Genomic DNA, 15,191 nt, shown 5'->3' with positions numbered 1-15,191 from the left:
TCCCACATCCAGAAGCTTACCAACACCATCACATACTTGAAAGAAACACCCCTTGGTGCAAGGGAACGCAAACGCACGTATTCATCCATTGAAACTCTTGCACATTCGGGAGGAGCACGCAAACGACGAGTTATAGCCACAAGGTGATTTGGTCTTTACTTGCATGATGCATTCTTACTTCACACTATTTTCTAACATTTTATGTTTATTTGTTGTTAGAAACTTCATCCAGGAGGCATGCGGTGGAACAAGCCAAGATGATCGAGTGAACCTTCTCACTATTTGTCTCAATACCCAGGACGTGATTTCTATCTTACAATCACGTGGAGGTAAGCACGTTAAGGATGCAGTCACCAAGGACCTTATGCGTAAATTAAGAAATGTGGTTAGTGATGATGACGTTCAACAAGCTTGTGATGAGGCTGGAATCAGCACCAAAACCTATCAGGCTATTTTCCAACTCCTAAAGGATGCCCTCAAAGGACATGGCATTGTGGAAAACCTATCTCCCGTTCCTCACAAGGTCAAGCTCGCAAAGAAGGCCACAAACGAAGATGTGTTCTCCCGCATTGGGACATACCTACACATTGAGGACACAATGCCAACTTCCCTTTATGCTTCTTGCGCAACAAAGACAAGGGAAAAAGGTAAGAAACAATCCATAAGACCTTCGGAGAAGGGCTCTCCTTACACAATGTGGAACAATATTTTCGTGGATCTCAGAAGGCTTCAAGAATCCATGCTTAGATTTTACGAGTTACCTGAAGAAGGTGACACACTTTAATTTTGTCTTTGGTATTATTCTTATCATAGACTCTGAAGTTTAAGGTCTTAGCACTATTTATTTTGTAGTGCTTGGCACAAAAGCCGCTTTTGTGTTGAAACTCGATGAGTGTCAAATAGTGAAAGGCCAAAGGTTAAAGAGGCTAAGTGTCACTCTAATAAACGAGTCCCTTCTACAAACCAAACAAAGGGATTCAGTCAAGCCATCTCCCACCCAATCTTTTAGCGTGAAATCAGAGAAAGAAATTTGGTGGTTTGGTGCTATTGAGGTGCCCAAAGAGACCAATGGAGTAATTTCATGGATTTTTGAGAGAACTCCATGGATCACAGAAGTAATACACTCCCAAATTTCAGGTCAGAAGTTGGAGATTGAGGGTTTTGGTAGTTATGATGTGGAGTGGCACTTAGGTGGGGATTTGAAGACCATAAAGTGTTTGCTTGGCTGCAAACAAGGGGCTTCTTCTCTCATGCCTTGTCCATTTTGCACTTGAGGGTACAAACCTAATGGACAAAAATCACATAGGAGCACTGCAAAGGTCGGTTCCATGCTTCCATGGCAAGGGCATGGAGAACAAGGGTTAGATTGTCGTGATCTCGGAGATAAAGGTAGAGAATGGGAAGCGTCTATTCTGAGATGTCCCATGCTCAATGCCCCACACTGTGATAAAATGGACCACACTTGAAATCCAATCTTTCGATTTCCTCTATCGAATGTACATTTTTGTACATTAGACACATTCATGCACATTTTTGATAGGCTTTTGAAGCTCCACATTGACTATGCTTTCACAATGAAACCGTTGGAAAAGTCCCATGAAGCGATCGAAAGAGTAGAGGTACTCTTGAACTCCATTGGCTGTCACGGTGGAAATGTGTCTATTGTTGCTGCAAAGAACACGGGGGAGGCCCATGAAATTGCTCAACAAGTGTCAATGAGTGGACAAAAAGCTAGACACTTTTTGAAGAAAGTTTCCCAAGGAAAGCCAAGTCGATATGATGCTCAAAACAGCTCCAACCAGTAGGCAAGTAACCTTTGGGAGCTTTGGAAGGAGTTATGCAAAGCTACTACTGACAATGATTCAAATGGAAAGCTTGCAAACAAGCGCAAGCAATTTTGGGCACATTTGATAAAATGGTCAAGCTTATGGGCCTTAACATCACAATAGAAGAACAACGCCAATCATTTCAAGAAGCCTTGGCGGATTTTACCAAGGTCTTCACCCTTTCTTGGGGTGAAAATAACATCACAAATTACATGGTAAGTCATTTTACAAGGTGTATTCATTACAAGGGATTGTTTTTATTTAATAATGTGGATCGTTTACTGCCGGGGAGGTCACCTAATAAAAATGTAACCTATCATGTGAGTTCAACAGAAGGGTATTTAAAGTTCTTGAAACTTACAGAAATATATATACAAAAGGGCAATATTTTTTCAAATTTGGAGCAAACTTACAGATTTTAAAAGAAAAGGGTACATTATATTCTCAACAAAATTCACAAATAAGGGGTTCTACAAACATGTTCTGAACGCAGGTGATATGGTAGTTTTACGCATACTGAACCCCCGGAGCGTTTACTCATGTGAACAGCATATCTTGTTTGCGCATGGTGCATTTTTTATGCACAAGTATGGATCGCTTGAAATTTTTAGCACTCAAGGCATGGAGAAGTCCCATTATCGAGCAAGGGGAGTGTACTTCAAAAATACTCGACATGGTGGTGGAATGGTGCAATCCAATTATTTGGAGGAGATGTTCAACTGGTTTTTTTGCCCAACATTTGCTCGTAAGCTCACAATGGAACGTACGCGAAAATCCAAGATTGCTATTGAAATGCGGAAATGGAGTCGTCAAGAGCATAGCAACAAGTGGCAAATGTCGCAAGGTCCCACCAAGCATGCTGAATGGCGGCGATGCATAGTGCGACAAGGATCAAAGTGGATACTGCACGAGTCACTAAACGTGAACGCAGGGTCGAACTCTTAGCGACATGTTTATTTTAAAAATAATACTTTTAAAACAAAATAGTGTGAGCAGGGCCCTTTTTAAATGGGCCCTTATAAATATTGCATGCTCTCATAAACCACTCATTTCTTAAGAACAGGTGAGTTGTTACCAACGAAATGGCGCGCACCAAACAAACCGCGAAAGAGCATCCGCCTGCCAACAAAAACACCCTCCAAGGATGTGAGAAGCCATCATGGCTTAAAGGCACAAGAAAACGGCCACGAAAACCTGGTCGTTCCAGGAACTATTCTGGTAGTGGGCATGGTGGTAGGGCACGAGAGTCATCGAGGATTGTTGAATCTCCACCTCCTTAAGATATAACACCTAGAAAGAGAATGAAGAAACGTGCCCAGCACTGGAGAGAAGAAGAGGGCCAGCAAACAACAGAGTCCGATAGGAAGCAGCCGCCTGGCCACCAATTACAAGCAGGACCATCCACGACTTGGGTGGTCCATACAGACACTGAATCAGAGAGTGAGCCACCATGGCTACGAGATAAAATACCGCGCACACACCGGGTGGCCGTTGGGGGGAAGACATTGCCTCGAGACTAGGGAGCTCTCCCCACACGACAAGATCGGCAGCCAAGGGAAGAGGAAGAATCAGAAGAGGCTACAAAACCATCCCCTACGCATGTAAACATGCACAAGTCTAAGTTTTTCAAGAATCCTAAATGCCGCCCGCCAGCAAATGTGCAAGTGCCCCCAAGACAACCGCAGCGGCGCCGAAAAATAGCAAGGGCATTTGCAGAAATCCGCCACTACCAGAAGACGGCGGAGCTTTTGATTCAACGCACCCCCTTTGCTCGCACCATGAAGGAGGTGCTTCAAAGCTATGGAAATCAGTATAGAATGCAAGCAATAGCGCTAGAGGCTATTCAAGAAGCTGCAGAGACCCACATCATTTCGGTGTTGGAAGATACCAACCTGTGCACCATTCATGCAAAGCGAGTGACAATACAACCAAAAGATATGCAGCTTGCACATCGATTGCGACGAGACTTCGAGCATTAGCCAAAGTTACCCCTCTTTTTGTATTGCACACCCTTATCTTTGTAATGATTTGACTTTCCAATGAAAATTAATCAACAGTTGTGTCTACTGTGTCTATTATCTTTGTAATGAAATGACTTTGTTATTTCAAGTTCTGTATGTAATTTCAGTCAATTTCAGTAAATTTGTGCTTCTTAAGTACCCTTGGGGGTAGATAAGCCTATAAGGGGAAAAAAAATCATGGCCACAAGGGCACGCAAATGGATCATCCATCAATTTTGGATGGGCCATTTGCGCGCCCTTGTGGAAAGGCTTCTTTTTGCCCCCTGTAGGCTTATCTACCCCCAAGGGTACTTAAAAAGCAAAAATTTACTAAAACCTATTGGTTTTGCAACATTATTTTACATGGATCCTTGTGGGACACCCTTTTTTGGCCATTTCAAGCTTTGAATTCCCTATAGGATATCAAAAAAAAAAACATATTGTGAAACAAAATGTCTATGCAACATTAATTTGGATTTTTCAAATGTCCAATGTAATTGGACTTTTTGGTGCAGGGTTGTACTAGGTAGAGCTAAAGCAGGTGATAGTGTGTTGGAAACTTCATTTCATAATTGATTTCACCTTTTCTAGTGTCCTTGAGTGTGAACATATAATGGAATTGCCATAAAAAGGGTGCATCTAAATTAATGATGCAAAACCAATTCATTTCAATAAACTTGTGCTTTGTAAGTATCCTATGGGGTAGATAAGCCTACTAGGGGCAAAAAAAAGCCTGGCCACAAGGGCGCGCAAATGGCCCATCCAAAACTGATGGATGGGCCATTTGCGCGTCCTTGTGGCCAGGCTTTTTTTGGCCCTTGGTAGGCTTATCTACCCCCTAGGGAACATAAAATACCTAAATTTAAATTGACTGAAACTACATACAGAACTTGAAATTACAAAGTCACCAATCAAAATAATTTTCATATCACCAATTGAAACAATTTTCAAGATTGACAAATCACATTCAAAAGAATTTGCAAGATAAAAAGACAATTTCACATATTTTATATTACTTCCAAAACGGTGATTTTACATCATGTATCTGAGGAGTTCATAATTTTTTTGACCATTTCCTGGCGCCTTTTTTGCGCGTAAGGCAACTCCCCAGTCAAGAGGGACTGTGCTATGGCCTTTGGGTCAGTTGAGCCAATGGAAGCATGTATCCCTATCTGGGCAAGCACTTTACCATGAAAGCCAGTGCCAAATGCTGTGGATACAAGGGATCTACGCACTAGGAACACTTGATGCGCAGTTTGAGCAATGGTGCTCAAACACAAAAACTTGCTCAAAGCTTTGAACGACCAAGTCATAAAATGGGCTTGGGGAGTAAATTCATTATGGATAATGGCCACATCGCCAGGGGGGAGTTGTCCTAGGTAATGTGCAAGGGAAGCTTGAGGTCCAAAACCCGTTCGCTTGCCACCCGTCCTTGCAGCAAAATCATCAACCTCCACGACATCCTGTCATAAACCGATGAAGGTTGAGAAAAACGACAATGAAGGATAAAATATTAACATGAAAATTAGGATACAGTTTACCTCCTGCTCCTTGTTGTCCTCCTCCTTGTTGCCCTTTGCATCCAAGTCAATGCTCCCATGCACCACAGATACGAGCTTTGGATCATCAGATGGGAGGTTGCATAATGGCATAGGCATCCTAGCAGCCTCAACCTTGGCTTGCGTGGCTTGGAATTCTTCATTAGCCACGTGCAACTGCTCTGCTGCCAGGACCTCTGCACATACAACTGCAATAGTGTCAACAACAGAGTCCCCATTGGGAAAGAGCTTGCTTTCTAGAGCATCTTGCGTATTGTCTAAGGGACATTTAATGTTGTTGCATAGCACGCTCAAGCATTCATCCATGCGCAGGCCAAATTATTTCTCCAAATCATGCAAGAACACATACTCCTCCCCATCCACTAACACTGAGGAGAAGCGGGTGATTTCTACCTTTGGGATAGCCACATCCGTCAGTGGTAGTGGCACTGGAGTGTCAGTAGGGCCAGCCGCAACTATGGATTTCTCAACCACTTCCTCAAGACCCCTAGGGTACTCGAGCCGGTGTGCCTTTCCTTCCGCTGCAGGGTTCATGGGGATAACCTGCTGCTCCTTAGTGTCCTTGATAAAGGACCCAACCTGAAGGTGTGGTAAGCGGAGCTCCTCCAAATCATGTTCCTCGCTCACCAAGAAGATAAATGTTGCGAGTCAAGAAAGATACTCCACCCCCAACTTGCGCTTCTTGAGTGCAAGTTGGGGGTGCTCCTCCAAATCAGGTTCCTCGCTCACCAAGAAGATAAATGTTGCGAGTCGAGAAAGGTACTCCACCCCCAACTTGCGCTTCTTGAGCGCTGACACCCCTGGGGCTTGCTCGTCCAAGTAATGGCCTGCATCGGTTGCAATTTCTTGGAATCGTTGCAACCGCTTGGAGAATGGATGATCACCTTTGTGTATGTAGCGCAAAAGATCGCAAGGCACCCAGATCCCTACATGTGGGGGGATAGATACATAATATTTTATGATGTGCTCCTCCATGAACGCAAAAATCTCGGCAAATGCATCCATGTGAAGGGAAACTATGGCGTCAAGGTCAGGGAGACGAGTAAAAAAGGTGTGGAGGTCCAACTTCCCTTTGTATTTAGTGTCCTCGAGGAAGAGGATGAAGCATGACAAAGGGGTGGATGTGGCTGCAGATGCAGAGGCTGTGGAAGCATCCATGTCTATCCTGGGGTGTAGATAGAGAGTGGAGGATCTCAAGAGTTGCAAAAGTGAAAATAGTGAATGAGTTAGGTGGCCCCCCTTTTATAATGGACCCTTTTTTTTAAGACATTAAAAAAAGGCACTTTCACCAAAAAATGATTTCTCATCCCAATGCAAAAAATTATTCTCAAAGGCATGATTTGCCGAAGCAAATCATGTTAATTACAGCGGGGATCAGTTTGAAAATTTCAAGAGTTACAAAGTTATAAGATTGATAGCATAGTTCCATCCATCCCCCCGTCCTCCTCGACCTTCAATTTGTCTTCCATTCTCTTCCCAATCTGCGGACATTCATTACAATAAGCATCCAATGATCGACAAACCATGATGTATTGAAAATGTGGTGGAAGGATTCTCACCTTGTGACCTTGTAAATGACATTGTGCTTGTTGAAGGGCCTCAAAATCCATAATAACCAAATGCTCTTGAACATTACTGAGAGTCCAATACTTGTTCACTTGGACTGCCTCCAAAGCATCGTTGGGCATCTTCATGGCAATGTCAAAGCTTGCAATAGCGCCGTCTACACTCTGTAAGGGAGTCCACACTCCAAGCTTGCACATCCAACGATCATAGTGAAATCGTATGTACAAGGAGGTGCGGGATTTCAAATAGCGCATTTCAATACCTGAAGCTCCAACCTTAAAACGGTACCGGTCCCCGTTGTGCATTCCCTCCACAAAACCCCAGTCCTCTTCTGAAAGCCTTCCTAATTCCTTGTAATGCGCATCTTTACATACAAGCATTGTGGCAGTCTCCACAAATCCAAACTCTTAAAAAATGTGCACAAAACAATGAATAGGCAAACACCAACTCAAGCCCACAAACGTAGAAGCTTTAGAGTATTTCAAAGAGTTTTGGACATCCATTATCATCTTTTTCTTGAAAGATGCTACCGACCACAAATCTGGCACCGACCACTCCATACTTAATAAGGAAGTTACTTTGATGGGTTCAAGTGTTCCAAACGCTTGTGTAGAAGTAGGGACAATATAGGAGTGACAATAGAAGAAAATCCTTCTTTGAACCAGTTTGGTTGGACAAAGATGTGGGAACATTATTGCTCCAATATCCACATGTATAGCATTGAATGTGCCGGAGAGACTATGTAGTGGCTGCTCCTCCACCAACGTGGATGGAGATATGACTATAAATGCATGATAAATCTTAAGTATGAATCCATAATAACATTACACTATTTTCAGACCTAGCTTTGTATTCTCAAAACATGTACTTACAATGTGTTGGAAATCGAGGTGGTTGTTGCAAATGCATGGTTGACATTGAGAAAACATGTTGCACAATGGCTACGGTCCCCTTGTCTTTGCGGTTCTTGAAGCCAAGGAGCTTTCCTTTCCAATGAAGATCCAAGTTTGCACGATTCCGCACACGATGAGGGCCAATAGCAGATGGTTGCATGTATACCCAAGCACCTTTGGTGAACTCTTGTGGCACCCACTCATCATCTACACCTCTAGTGTTGTGGCATGCAAGTACTGTGACCTCATCCTTTGGCTGCCTTTGCGAAGTAGATTTGGCTATGGTTGAGCAAAGAAAACTAGGAGGAGGAGAAGGACCTTACTTGTTGCTACAATGTAGGTGGAATAAAGTGATATGAGAAGGTGGTTAACCCTTGTGGCAATGGGAGGAGAAGGTGGATAACCCTTGCTTGGTGTGGCAATGGAAGGTGGTAGGGGAGGAGAGAGGAGCTTCCTTGCTGCAACAATGGACATGGTGTAGAGAGAGAGAGTGTTGGAGTAGAGGATGAGTGTGATGGTTGCAACCAAGGAGGGGTTGGAAAAGGGGTTCTAGAGAGAGAAAATCACTTTTTGCCTAAGAACTACTTTTGGGGGAGCTTTGGATAGAAAAAAAAGATTTTTCGAAAGTTTTTTTAAAAATTTAAATTTTAGGGTTTTTGGGTGCACGTTTTGACTTTTTGAGGTCAAAAAATGCACCATTTTTTGACCATAAAATAGTTTTAGGAGGGTTTTAAGAAGATGAAATTTGAGTTTTGAAAATTTTCAAATTTTTGGGATTTTTTCAAAACCGGATCAAAAAGGAGGGAAGTTGGAGGTTCCATATGGCCCACCTACCCCCCCTCCCCCCCCTAACCCCCCCCACCCCCACCCCACCTTCTCACTAGGTAAGAGCCCATTTAAGAAGTGTAAGACTACTTTGTCCCCCTACATTTTTGAGGGCATAGAGTGTGTCCACCACCCTCTTCTCATTGGTTGGCCTCTAATTAACCTTAATCCCAAAGGGCCCCTAGAGGGTTCATATTTTTCCTAATGCTACCTTGATCACTTGCCACCTTCTAGTCTCTAAAAATGTATCTTCCTGATCTTAAATTCATCAAACTTATCAATGCAATTTATCACAAATCCAACCACTCACCTGGCAAAGGATCAGTCTCTGCACAACTTCTTGCTTTGCTGCTGAATAGGTGTACACAAGCGTTTAATTTCGACAATCGAATCAAAGCATTTATCTGCTAGAGATTATCTTAGTAATGATTGGTATAACTGGAGAGTTAATCTCAACCACTACTGTATTTTATACACTGTTGAGATTATGGATTAGGTCTGCTAATCTGGAACTATACTTTCTTCGGATGTTGCTCAATTTACGTGAAAAAGTTTGAATTCAGTCTTTGCTCCGTCAAATGGACAAACAAGATCCAAAGTCACTTCTGAAAGAAGTTCTGGAACCCTTAAGCCAAATGGAATCTCACTGTCTAAGCCTAGTCAAATTTTCTCTTCAGTAGGCCCCAATGGACATCCTACGCGTAGGATGTCTCCTGCTTTGTTTTGACTTGATTTTTGCACTATGGATTCCACTTAATGTGTTGAGCCCACAGCTGTTTTTACTTTTTGATTTGGACACCTATAAGCTGGTCAATGGATCATAAATCTGTTCGACAGCGTGTTGCTGATCTTGATCAGTCTAATCAACTCCAATTTGGACCAAAATTGACTAGGGGGCTTGCCTCAGGCTATACAACACCTTGCTATGCCCACTGTCAGTATATGGCTTCAATTTCTTGCTTTAGACATTCTACGCGTTGTCGTGCTGTGACACGTACATAGTGGGAACGCATGCTACAACATCTATCTTGTATTTTTTTAGATACATAATTATATTTCCTATAGTGTACATATGCATATTTAAGTATAATAATAAGCCTTCTATCTCATCCTATTAGTTTTCTCAAGGGTAACATATCCTTACTTTACCATCAGAAAATACTATGGGAAAAGCATCAATAGCTCCGCCTCCTTAACTTGGGGCAAAAAGCATTGATTCTTTATTTCTACTATTTCATTATCATCTCACACTCTAGCTAGATCCTATATCTAGGGTAAACTCCAATATATATATATTCTATGTATTTTTTATACTTTTCTTATATTTCTTTTTAAATAGCTACTAGGAGAGAATCAAATCCTAGTGGGACACTAGGTGGCATGATTTCAAAGATACACTTATTTTAATGCATTATTGCAAGCATGATTACAAAACTTTGTCAAGGAGCAATGTCATGCTTTCATATGGCATGAGGTGTCCTTTGGAATTAAATGAAAGTCTAAGCTAAGGAGACCACATGAAGACTTTTGCTGCCATAAATGGACCCTATTTTGATGAATTTTTTACACAAGGTTTCAATCCGAATTGGAAAACAATTTTAAAATGAAAATCGTAGCTAATGAGCTGAAGTTTTTGCTCATATTTTTACTTTTTTATTTGGAGCCACGGTTGAGGAGATATGATCAAAATATTGGACCCCAGTCTGCCCACATCATGCAGGGACAGCTGATTTCCAACTTTTCCAATTCCTGTTCACACTGGCTCCTCTCTTCTTGTGTAAACCTTTGGGGGCTCCCTTCACCTATAAAAGGGGAACTCTTCTTCCTTGAAAAGGAACTCAAGCATTCAAGCCATTGATGAGAGGAATTCTTGAGGGAGTGAGTAGTAATGCCTAATTGTACTTAGCCCCATTAACATAAGCCCAAGCCTACACTTTCTCCTAGAGGAAGACTAGCCATTCTTGTACGCTATCCTTGGAAGATCAACTCTAATCAAAGAAGGTGTTGTACTTGGCATATCAATCAAAGTGGAGTGCTCCCCTCTTCTTCTCTCTCCATCAATAATGGTGCCGAAGGGTTTGTCAAGTAAGATGTGTTCTACATTGATGTTTTCTTGATTTCTTATTGTTTTCTTTTTCATCTCTAATCCGATATATATATATATATATATATATATGTATATTTAATCTCATCGCCTTAACCAAATCTATCTCTCTCACTCCTAGTAATTCATCCTCTCTACAAATTTTAGGTTCTCTTTGCTACAGGTACATCTCTCCCCGCAGTATCCTTACTGTCTACGGGCAAGAATAGGGCTTGGGAGGGAAAATTCTCATCTCTTCACTTCTCTCATATCTACATTTCTCACATTTACTATCATAGATGAATAACCCACATGATGATCATTTCTATCGCTTTCACTCTATACGATCTATTAGAATTAACGTATGGATTAGCCGTAAAATACACTTTCAACAACGTATAGTGTTTCTCTTTGGCCCTTAAAGGCTCAATGAAATACTTCTATCACCGGATCCCATCATACTACCTCTGAGAGACTATAATTTTTCTTTTGATGTAAGCGTAGTTATCTTGCTATGAACCAAGAGGATTTGTACACACAATTAATCCCAATCACTAGACAAAATATATATATTATGTTAAGCACAAAACTACAATTCCAAAGAACAATTCGTAGCCTATTCGGTCAGCCAAGATTGAATGCCATTAACTCATCCATTAACCCTTTCATATTACCCATGATACAATATGACCATAGCCTTGATGTTTTCATCTTCGTATTGTTTTGACATTCTCTTTTGTGTTCTTTCTTTGTGTGTGTGAATGCAAGAGAGAAAGAGTGAGTCTTCTTTGATTGCACTTCTTTCCAAACCCTTGTCTTCATGGCATCTATGGTTTAACTCCTTCATATAGTTTTTGTTGAGTTCTCTCACAAACTCTCACAGCCATAAGCCCGGTGCTTTCCTGGCAAGACTGCAAATTTCTCGACATATTTTTGGTGAACCCGACGCGAATCTGCTAGGGTGAGAGTTTGTGGGTAACCATGGGTGATCATGTTGAGCAACAGGGTATGCATTTTGACCCAGCAACAATGCAAATGTTTCAAGCATTTGCAATGTTCATGCAACAACAACATGCTACTGAAAGAAGGGAGATTTCAGCAACGAAGGCCATACAAGCGGTCATCAACAGAATGGATCAGTTCAATGGCAAAGATGTAACCAAGTACTTACGCGAGTATGTGAAGGAGATGGAGCTGCATCGCATGTCAGAAGGTGAGATGATTCAAAGCTTTGAGCTAGTTGTTGCTCTAGAAATTAGGGAGCATGTTAGGGCAATTAAAGATGGGCATGGGAGAAATTGGGAAGAACTCAAAGTAGCTTTAAAGGAGGAATATTTCATGGAGGACTCGGAGAGAGTGACCAAAAGGACATTCTTAGAATGGGTAGTCAAGCCAAAGCAAGGACTATCAATAACAGAGCTACTTAGGGAATTTGAGCGACGCTATGCACACCTCACTAGGACAGAAAGGGCCACACTAGATGCAGAGAAGAAAGATCTTTTCTTACAAGCTGCAGATAAAGAGTTTCAAGAAAATTTGGAGCTTCTTCTTGAAGATAAAGATGCTGAGCAAGGACTAAAGACCGACTGGAATGAGGTTGAAGGTGCTGTTTCACTGCTTGCCAAATGACAAAGAAGAAGGGACAAGATGGTAGTAAACACTATAAGTCCTTCCACCTCAACTTCTGACAAAATGGTAAAGCCTACTTTTATCGCTCCTAAGTTTGATGAGTCCATGCTGGATGAGCTTGTGAAGGGAATGCGTGACTTGAAGGTGAAGTTTGCAAAGCTTGAAGAAAAAGGCCAACCATCAGGGCCACTTCCTAGGCAAAGACAACATCCCAAAGAAGGGTTTGTTAATAGATGTATTTGGTGTGATAGTACAGACCATGTAAGAAGGGATTGTGATGATTTTAGTGATGCTTTGTAAAAAGATGTTGTCTTTTTTAAGGATGGTAAAATCCACTTAAGAGAGACAGGTCTACCCTTGAGAACTAACTTTGGGAAGGGGGGAATGCAAACCTTACTTGAAGATATGGCAACCAAGCATGCCACCTCTTCAGTTGAGGCAGCTACTTATGGAGTAAAAATTGAACATTTTTGTGATGAAGAGGTGAGTGACCATCATGGTCAAATTTGGCCAAATGTCATGCAATTAGCTAAAAAGAGAAAGCTTACAAAAGAGATTCTACATGAAGCAGGTGATTGCATACGTCTAGAAACAGGATGGAATGATCCAGTGGACTCATTGTCAGTGCATGCCTACATTACAAAATGCCAACAAAATGAGGCAATTGTAGAAGAGAAGCGCAGACGTGAGAATGTTGATGAAGGACCATCAAAAAGAGCTTCTAGAAGTGGGGGAAGAAGCGACTCAATGCCTTCTCAAACACCTTCAACACAAGGAGCATCTCCACCTGAAGTACTCATGGAGGAGTCTACAACAGGAAAGAAGAAAGAGCCAACGAAAGGTAAGACAAAAGGCCCAAGTTATAAACTACAATCTGATATTGAGGTTGCTACAGATTTAAAGAAAGTCTCGGAGGAAAGGATCTTGAATAGCAAGATTGAGTTTACTCTGGGAGAAGTTCTTGGCATTGCAAAGCATGAATTCCATGAGGAGATCATTGACATCATCAAGAGAAAGAGGCAAACCCTTGCTGAAGTTTCTCGTCCACAGGTTGAAGGGGAAACCTCAAAGACACAAGGGATGCAACTGCAAAATAAGGAGAATGATGGAGTTGTGGTAGGATGCTACCAATCTAGTGGGAGAGTGAAGCAAGTGTATTTCTCAAATGATGATGAAGAAGTTGAAGATATTCCTAGGAGTTACTATTCACGAAGTCATTGGGCAAAGGCTACTACAGAAACTTTGGTCAAGGTAGGTGATCTTGAAGAGCCATTTGTTGCCTTGATTGACCATGGTTCAGAAATAAACATAATGTCAAAGAGTCTCTACAACGAGTGCAAATGGCCGATGGACACAGATCATGGCTGGATGGTAAAAGTGGCAAACAATGCATCCGGTGAATTGTATGCAGCATGTCCAGGTGTGAAGGTAACAATAGGTGATGTAAAGATTGACCAAAACTTCTTTGTACAGGATACATATTCATATCATCTCATCCTTGGACAACCCTACATTGTGGGAGTTCGAATGGAAACAAAGGTAATGGACGATGGTTCAGCATATGCTAGAATACGTAGCAAAGATGGTAAACGAGCTATCCAATTTCTCACAGTCTGTGTAAACCATGAAAGAAATCGTGACAACCTCAGAGAACATCCTCTACCAAAGGTAAGCAAAGAGTTTCATGATCATAGAGAAATGATGGGTTTTGGCCAAGTACCATTGTAAAGCGGGATTGAAGTGGTACAGAAAGAAAAAGGGTCTCGCTTGATCCAAAAATAGGTGAAACTTTCTCGATGAGCTCCTTGGTAACAAGGAATGGATCAATATGTTTTACAAAACCTGAAGATTTGAAGAGATATGAGAGGCAATATGTGCATAATGTACAAATAGGCATGAAAAAGAGTGGGTTGCAAAAGCCTACTCAAAATGTTTTGGGTTTGTGTGAACAAGTTTCTTTTGTAGATACTATGGGTGAGCTTGATGCTATAATGAGGTCTAGTTTGCATCTTGAAAATGAAGTTGTGGAAGTTTGCTCCATGGAAATGTATCAAGTAATAGAAGCCTTTAAAGAAAGCCAAACAGTTGGCCCAGAAGTCCATGTTGAAACTAAATACAAGAGTGTAGCAAAGAAGGTGAAACCAGTAGCTTCACCCTTACCACCCAACAACAAGGAAAAGATTGAATAGGCTTCTTTACAACCAAGTTTGCAGAATCCTAAAAAGATCGTGCATACCTTCACAAAGGAGTCCTTTCAAGAGTTGCAGATTGGTTGCGAGGAGTTTCTAACACAGGAGGAGACAAAGTGCTTCAAAGAAATGCTTTCAAAGCATGGTAAGGCTTTTGCATTTGATCCACATGAGATAGGATGTGTTGATCCTTATATTGTAGCTCCTATGGTAATTTTCACAATACCTCATGTGCCTTGGAATCTGTGGCCTATTCCGGTTCCAAAGGCTCATTTGCCAAAGTTAGTAGAGCTACTGAATGAGAAAATCAAAATGGGAATCTTGGAGCCTTCTTGTGCTCCATACTCAAACAGGTGGTTCATAGTTCCAAAGAAGAATGGTTCTCTATGCTTCATCCAAGATATGCAACCAGTGAACAAGGTGACAATTAGAAATGTAGGTACAGGTCCAATTGTGGATGAATTTGCAGAGGCATTTTCAGGGAGGGCAATCTACTCAATGGGGGATCTCTATTCAGGGTATGATCAATTTCAGCTTGCAATCGAAAGCAGAGACTTGACAACCATGAGGACACCTTTGGGTTTGGTAAGGATGTATACCTTGCCACAGGGAGCAACCAAC

The sequence above is a fragment of the Adiantum capillus-veneris genome, chromosome 4 (assembly GCF_014529385.1).
Source record: "Adiantum capillus-veneris isolate H3 chromosome 4, ASM1452938v2, whole genome shotgun sequence".
NCBI classification, from domain to species: Eukaryota; Viridiplantae; Streptophyta; class Polypodiopsida; order Polypodiales; family Pteridaceae; genus Adiantum; species Adiantum capillus-veneris.
Note: the sequence above shows the minus strand (reverse complement) of the source record.